Below are 7,568 nucleotides of genomic sequence, written 5' to 3'. Positions count from 1 at the left end.
ATGGAAGAATGTGGCTTTGGGTTCTCACACACCAGGAGCCCATGGTGGTGTGACCTTCAACAACTTATCTCAATTTTCTGACCCTCAATGAGCTCATCTTTTTTTTTTTTTTTTTTTTTTTTTAAGCTCAAGAACTCTTTAACATTCAGATTAAAAAAAATAATGTTTATTTTTGAGAGAGAGAGAGAGAGAGAGAGAGAGAGAGGAAGGGGCAGAGAGAGAGAGGGAGACACAGAATCTGAAGCAGGCTCCAGGCTCTGAGCTGTCATCACAAAGCCTGATGTGGGGCTCGAACTCATGAACCATGAGATCATGACCTGAGCTGAAGTCAGACGCTTAACTGACTGAGCCACTCAGGTGCCCCTCAATGGGCTCATCTTTACAATGGGCGCAATAATAAATATCTTGCAGGGTTATTGTAGAATCAGGGTAATGTACGAAGGTGGTGCACTGGCTAGGTTTTTGCACATAATGGGCACTCAATAATGAAGACTTAGAAATTTATGCATCTAGCTCAGTTTCTATGTATACTATATCCATATTCACCTTCCCACCTGTCTATATCTAAATTTTTTTTTTCAATGTTTATTTATTTTTGGGACAGAGAGAGACAGAGCATGAACGGGGGAGGGGCAGAGAGAGAGGGAGACACAGAATCGGAAACAGGCTCCAGGCTCCGAGCCATCAGCCCAGAGCCTGACGCGGGGCTCGAACCCACGGACCGCGAGATCGTGACCTGGCTGAAGTCGGACGCTTAACCGACTGCGCCACCCAGGCGCCCCTCCACCTGTCTATATCTATAACCTTACACCTGTTCTTGCAAAAAGGAGAGGAAGGGTGTGGAGCCAGCCCAGTGTGCGGGAAAACCAAGGTAAGGTCTAACTGACTGCCCTAGTCTGTTTGGATCACTATTGCAAAATACCAGAGACTGTGTGGCTTACAAACAACAAAAAATTATTTCTTTCAGTTTTGGATGTGGGCAGTCCAAAATGCAGTCCAGGATGCTAACATGGTCAGGTGAGGGTCCCCTTCCGGGTTGCAGATAGCTGTGGGGAAGAATGGGAAAGGGAACTCTCTGGGGTCTTTTTTATGAGAACACTAGTCCCATTCCTGAGGGTTTGAGGCTTATTACCTAATCACCTCCCAGAGGCTCTATCTCCTAACACCATCACATGCGGGGTGAGGTTTCAGCATATGACTTTTGGGCAAGTGCAAACATTTAAGCCATAGCATTGTCTTCTGGAAATGCAGAGCAAGGCTGATGGTATTATCCAAAATTTGGCCCCAACAATATTTCTGGTCCCACATGCTCCTCCCATACCTTGTCACTGTCCATCATAAGCCAGAGATCATGTCCCTTCTCCTCATCTCCCAAGTGGACCTTTGTGCCTGCTCCGTGAACAAACTGTGATGGAGGCAAGCGATGCTTCATGACTTCCAAGACTAGGTTGTGAAAGGGCATGAAAATTCTGTCTGTAACTCTCTAGTCACATGCCTTTGGGTGGCAGCCTTAAGTGACAGCCCTGGGTGACAGTGGGAAACCCAACTGCCCAGGTCTGCCACATTTCAGTGACCATATGGAGGGATGCCTGAGGAGCTCATGCTGATACAGCATCCCCAGCATAGCCCAGGTACCAGAAGCTGATGCCTGCAGCCCAGCTCCTGCCATAGCTGAGTGGAGTAGACAGCAGAGATCCCCACTGAGTGCCCTGATCTCATACGCGAACAAAGTGAACGTTTCTGTTTATATATCAGACTTGGAGAGGATTGTCAGGCAGCAGTGCCTAACTGGGACAAAGGAATCCCAGAGGCACAATTGTGAACAGGTTTCTAATGTATCAACATGGAATGTTTCTTCCCAAAGTCAACTTTATACCTATGTGTGGTGCATGATTTGAAGGACAAAGAAATTTCTGGTATCAAAATATCCATACTGGCCTTCGTTGATGTATAACTTACAGTTTCATTCACTAGGCTGGGGCATTTTATCCTACTCTGATCCCAGTTCCCAAAAACTGTAGCAAATCATTTATACTTTAGCATAACTGAATGTGGGGTGATGTTTCCCAAGCAGAGGCTGTGGGTACCTGGAGAACATGAGGAGTCTGGGGTTGCTTGCAGTGCTAGGAGAGCTCAAGATGAGTGTGATAGTACTAAACATTGCTTTTGTCTTTCCCAACATTTCCTAGGCTGGAAATATCCTGCTTTGGTCAAAGCTGGAGCCGCTTTGATGGGAGAGCTGTTCTGAAACCTCACTCAGCATCCATAGTGGTACATGTCCACTCAGTGCCACCTGGGGCTCCCTCCTGCCCAGGGTCAAGCCACAGTTTTTCTGAAAAAGCAGTCTCAGAGATCACCCTTCCTGGGTACCCTGCTCACTGTCCTCCTGTTCACCACTCTCATATGAGTCCCTCCTCTTTGCTATCCCCTTTACACTGACAACGTGTTTGTTCCAGATCTCCTGCTTTTGATTTCTCAAGTAAGCTGCGATTCACACCACACTCGGTACTCATCTGCGCCACCAACCTTCCCTCCTCACATGGCCTTGGGGTGCTAGGCGTGGGTCTGTCCCAGGCTCCATATTGCCTGCCCTGCACTCAGCCCACGACCCCTCCAGAAGGTGAGTGTCTTCCCCAAAGCAGGCAGGCCTCTTGCCAGGGCAACACACCATGTTGGTTGTGTTAAGGCACCACACAGTGGGACGCAGGTGCTACTGGGGCATGTTCTTAAAATCGCAGTGTGAGGGAAACTCAGGCATGGTTTGAAGATTCTATCTGGGAATCATGGGCTGTAGGCTGTGGTACAGGTCAGGCATCAATGCTGCCATGCTCACAGGCAAGGAGCTGCTATTCCAAGTCCCCGGATGCCCTCTGCCTCCCTTCCCTCTCCCCTAGAGCTCTCTACATCTCAGTGAGGGCTCAGACCTTGTCCTAGCCCTTGCTCTGAGGATTATGTTCATGCCCAACAGGTGATTTGTTTTCATTTGGACTCTTGGATATCAGTAAGGCCATGACTACAAAATGCCAGATTCCTTGATGGTAAATCCCCTGGACCTACAGCAGCCCACCACCCCAGCTCGGGCAGTGAAGGTATTTCCACTATGATCCAGAAAAATGCCTGAATGCAAACCTTCAGTTGTGGTTTTTGCAACATTCCCCAGGACCACCATTAAAATATTGTTGTTCCCTTCAAACACCAACACATAATGCAGTTATGCCCCCCTTACCTCCTAGGGACACAGAGAAGCCAAACTTCAACAGGAAAATGCCTGCAGCAAAATGGTTGAGAACATGAAAGGAATGTCTGCCTGTGGTTAATTCAATTCAATTCAATTGTGCACACCCAGGGCAGGTGCCCCCATGGAGTCACATGTCTACCAACCAGCCCAAATGCAACATGATCACATGAGCATAAGCCAAGTTCGCCCCACCACTGGCATGCAGGATATTCAAAGTCGGCTGTGACCCTCACTGCTGGGGAGAGGAGGCCATAAAAGCACATGAGAAAAGCTATAAAATGTAAGTGGGAGGTGAGTTTTGCCGTTTTCAGGGTCAGAGGATCATCTGAGTCCACCCCCCTTATTTTCCAAGTGGAGAAACTGGTCTCAGAGAGGAGAAGTTTCCAGTGCAAAGTCACCAAGCCCTGAACCCCTTGTTTGAGTGCCTGGTGCATAGGTGGACAAAGGCCTCACAATGTCAACACCCAATGCAAGATCAGGAGACCTGGGGCCAGTAAGTGAGTTAATGCATAAACAACAGCAACCAAACTTGGATTGGTCTGGCCTGCTGGACAACTCCCAACCATGTTTCACACCCTGCATAGAGGCACCATTCTGTGTTGGCTTGTCTCTGACCTGCTTCACTTCTCCAGGTGCCCTAATGCTGACTCCTGGGGTCACCTCCACTTAACCTATAGGCCCTGGAGTCCACACAGGGGGAATTGAACCTGAGCCCCTTCCATCAGAGAATGGACAGAAGTCTTCCAAAACAAGGCTGAGGGCCACAAGGCTCGGGGGAGAGTGGCCCTCAATGCTTTCCTAGTCTTCATTTTGAGTCACTTGCCAGATATCACACATATCAAGAGGCAGAGCTAGGGTTTGAAGCAGATCATTGAGCCATGGAGCCAACACTGTTTTGCAACTCCAGAAAAACCATTTCCATGGAATACACATGTTCACCAGTAGAGAAAGTTGCTGAAGACTCACAATGCCAGAGAAAGTAGGTGTCACTGGCACCAGAGTGTGGAGCTGGCCACAGGGTGCGGGGTGTGCACTGAATCATCAGCCCACCTCTCCTGTGCATACCCCAGTGACCCAGCAGCATGGCAAGATTTTGGAAATGATGACAGCCACTTGTGCAAGAAGCTCCTTGCTTCTGTTAACTCCAGCCTCTCAATTAGCCCAGGCAAAAGCATTACACTGGAGTCAGGAGCCCAGAGCTAGATCCTGATCCAAGCTATCCATTTCCTGTGTTACCTTGGGTGACTTGCTTGACTATGCTTGACTGTAAAAGATACGGTTACCTTCGAGTATAATCAGAAGTCAAAGAAACCCAGGAGTGCTTCATGGAATATGTCTCTCCTGTATTTAAAGCTGTGGGGCTTACGTGGATACCCAGGAATGCTGTGGCCCAAATAAAAATTATCTCATAGCTAAGATAACCAACTCAGGAAACTCAAAAGAACCTTTTTTCACTCAGTTTAGGTTTTTGAGATTTATTCTGAGAAAAAAAAAAAAACTTCAGAGAAATGACTGTAGAAATTGCTCTTATACAACAGCAAAGACAGCCATTTTTCAAAGAAAACTGAGTTTTCTTTGAAAGACTGCTATAAATAATCAACTTATTAGAGAAGAATTATTCAATTTGGATGTCCTTTTATTTTTGTTTGGAAATTAGCAGAGGTAAATTGATGTTTCTGGTTTGACTTCCACCCCTTGTATTAAATATAATGCTCCCAAAGTGACAAAACAGAAAAGTGGGGGAAAGCTAGAGGTTAAAACTTCAAAAATACTGAGAAATATAAAAGTCTAGATTAACATCTCAAGACTTCAGTCTTGGTTCAGAGGTACCTGCTGGAGGAGGGTCAGTTTTCCATAGGAATGCTTCCGCCTCAGTCCGGTGTTTAGTAAAAACAGAGAAGTAGGAATAGAAGTCAAGTCTACTTGGTTGGGAGGCTGCAGTGCAACCTAGAGCTGCCAGGACCCCTTGGAGCTGCATTTCCTTTGTGGGGCTCACACAGGACTGCTGTCTTTGTGTCAGAGAAACCAGAGGCAGTCCTTCATGATGGTCGCATGATGCTTCATTGCCAAGCAAGGGCCACATGTGGCTGCAGCCACATACTGGCAGATGGAGGCTCCCAGTGATTCAAGCAGGGGAGAGGGGCACCCATCCCCAGATTCATGAGAGCCTACTTCATAAGTTCTCCGTGGGCATGCTGCAAGTTGAGGTTTAATATTAGCAAGTGACAGTTCCTCTGTCATACTAGGTCAATGTTAAATTGAACCATCTTGGCTTTGAAGTCTTCCTTGTAACTGACTTGTAAATATTTTGGCTTCATAGTCACATGAGGGTTAATGCCTACGGTGATGGCAGAAACACTTATTTAAGTACATGGTGGGAAATATGGGCTCCCATAGGCCAAATAATATGGGCTCCTATAGCCCAAATATTGAGCCACATTTTAGTGGCTCAAAAAGAGACTGGCCCTTCAGATGAAGAAGAGGAGGAGCAGGAAGAAGAAGAGAAGAAGAAGAAGAAGAAGAAGAAGAAGAAGAAGAAGAAGAAAGAGGAGGAGGAAGAAGAGGAGGAGAGGAAGAAGAAGTAGTGCTCTTGGTTCAAAGACTGAAGGACTTTGCCAGTGCCCATATGGGAGCAATCAGCCAGCACCAAGGAAGGGTCCTCACTGGAGGAACATGGCAGGTGGTGCTCTTTCCAGGTGGGAAAGATGGGGAGCAGCACCCCAAAAGGCAGCCCCCTTCCATTGGTTTCCAGCACTCTGGACCAGGAGACATGGGTGTTTCCTTGATCCAGGAACCAGAGACAAGGTATAGACCTCAGGACATTTGCTCAAAGGCAAGAGGTAGTAAGTGGCTTCCAGAAGACTTTCTGGAATAGCAGAGGGGAGAGAAGGACACTGGTTTGGAACTGGAAGAAGCTGGGTTCATACTTCATCTCTGCTGCTTACTGAGAATGTGATGGTGGATAAGGAGGTCTCTTTCACAGCGCAAGCCCTACTTTTTTCTTTTGTCACATAGGGATTCAAAACGTGATAATAAAGCTCACTCCCCTGTTGGTTGTAAGGATGCAATGCCACCACAGATGTAAGTGGTGTGTGGCACCTAGCACCGATTCTGTGCTCGGCAGATGCCATTCTGTCCCCTGGTGCCCAACCTGCCTGTGTACACAGGGAACCACCCGGCTTCTGCACACAGCCTGAAGCCCTACCCTGAACCCCGGGCATGCCACCTCCTCTTCATGCTTGCCCTTAATCTGATTTCACTAGGACAAAAATGGTGGAGGGAGGTTGAAGCAGGAGGGGAGAGGGGTACTCTGTGAGATGTCCAACTACAACTATTCTGGATTTTCAAAAAATTAAAGCCCTCCGAAGGCTGTGACATGCAGACAGTTTTTCTGAAGTCATTGAAGTGGTTCTTTGCTCTCTCAATGAATATATGACACAGTAGTCTTAGTTCTGGCTGTTCTCTGAGCTGCTCCGATAGCCTGGCTTATGGCGTGGATGCCAGTCCTTCTCTTCTAGGGATCGACAAAGCCAGGTCATCAAGTCCTCAAAACAGCTGCAACATTCCAGACACCAGCTGGTAAGAATAATTTAATAGAGACCATTTTTTTCTGTCTACATTAACTGGAATTATTCATATTTTTTGCAGAACCGTGAGATGAAGGTGGGCAGCCCATCAGCCAACACTTATCAAACTCCTACTGTGTGTCCGGGACATCAGAAAGAGCTGGGGATGAGCACTGAGCAGGATGACCTACATGTTTATTTGTTAGTGTGTTTACCAGGTGTTGCATGCACCGACTACTGCTCTAGGTACTCAGGTTGAGCCAGAAACACTCCAGGCAAGCCCCTGACCTTGCAACCTGACATCATAAGTACTATGGAAGAAGACACAGCAGGGGTCTGGAAGTAGGAGTGCAGGGTCACAAGGCTCTTCTCCACAGTGTGTGGAGTGAAGGCCCCTCTCAACAGGTGTAAATACCTGCAGGAACTGAAGGCATTAGCTATGAGGATACCTAGAGAAAAAACATCCTAGGCAGAGGAAATAGCAGGTGCAAAGGCCCTGAGGTGACATGTGCTTGATGTATTTTAAGAAAATCCAGGAAGCCAGTGGGTTAGGAAGGAGTGGACAATGAGGTCAGAGAGGTGGTGGGGGCCATATCATGCCTGTGCCTGGAAACAAACATACGTCAAGTGCAGGACCATACATGATGCAGGTTCTAGAGTGACTGTATGGTTCCGGTAACATATGTTGCAAGAGGTATGGGTATCTGCTCCTACTCTGTGGGGTGCCTTGAGAGTTGACAGCCTGGCTGTGAAGTAGAACACTC

The 7,568-nt window shown here is 47.4% G+C and overlaps 1 long non-coding RNA gene across 1 annotated transcript; it reads left to right on the top strand.

The window, feature by feature from the left end:
- Positions 1-3,004: 3,004 nt before the first annotated feature.
- On the top strand, positions 3,005-7,123 carry LOC115509685. The gene is made up of 3 exons (XR_003967455.1): positions 3,005-3,089; positions 3,234-3,518; positions 6,887-7,123. It is a non-coding gene; the product is annotated as an uncharacterized LOC115509685 (long non-coding RNA).
- The last annotated feature ends 445 nt before the right edge of the window (positions 7,124-7,568 follow it).

This window comes from Lynx canadensis, chromosome A3, assembly GCF_007474595.2.
Source record: "Lynx canadensis isolate LIC74 chromosome A3, mLynCan4.pri.v2, whole genome shotgun sequence".
Taxonomy (NCBI): Eukaryota; Metazoa; Chordata; class Mammalia; order Carnivora; family Felidae; genus Lynx; species Lynx canadensis.
Note: the sequence above shows the minus strand (reverse complement) of the source record. Positions and strands in the feature narration are given on the sequence as shown.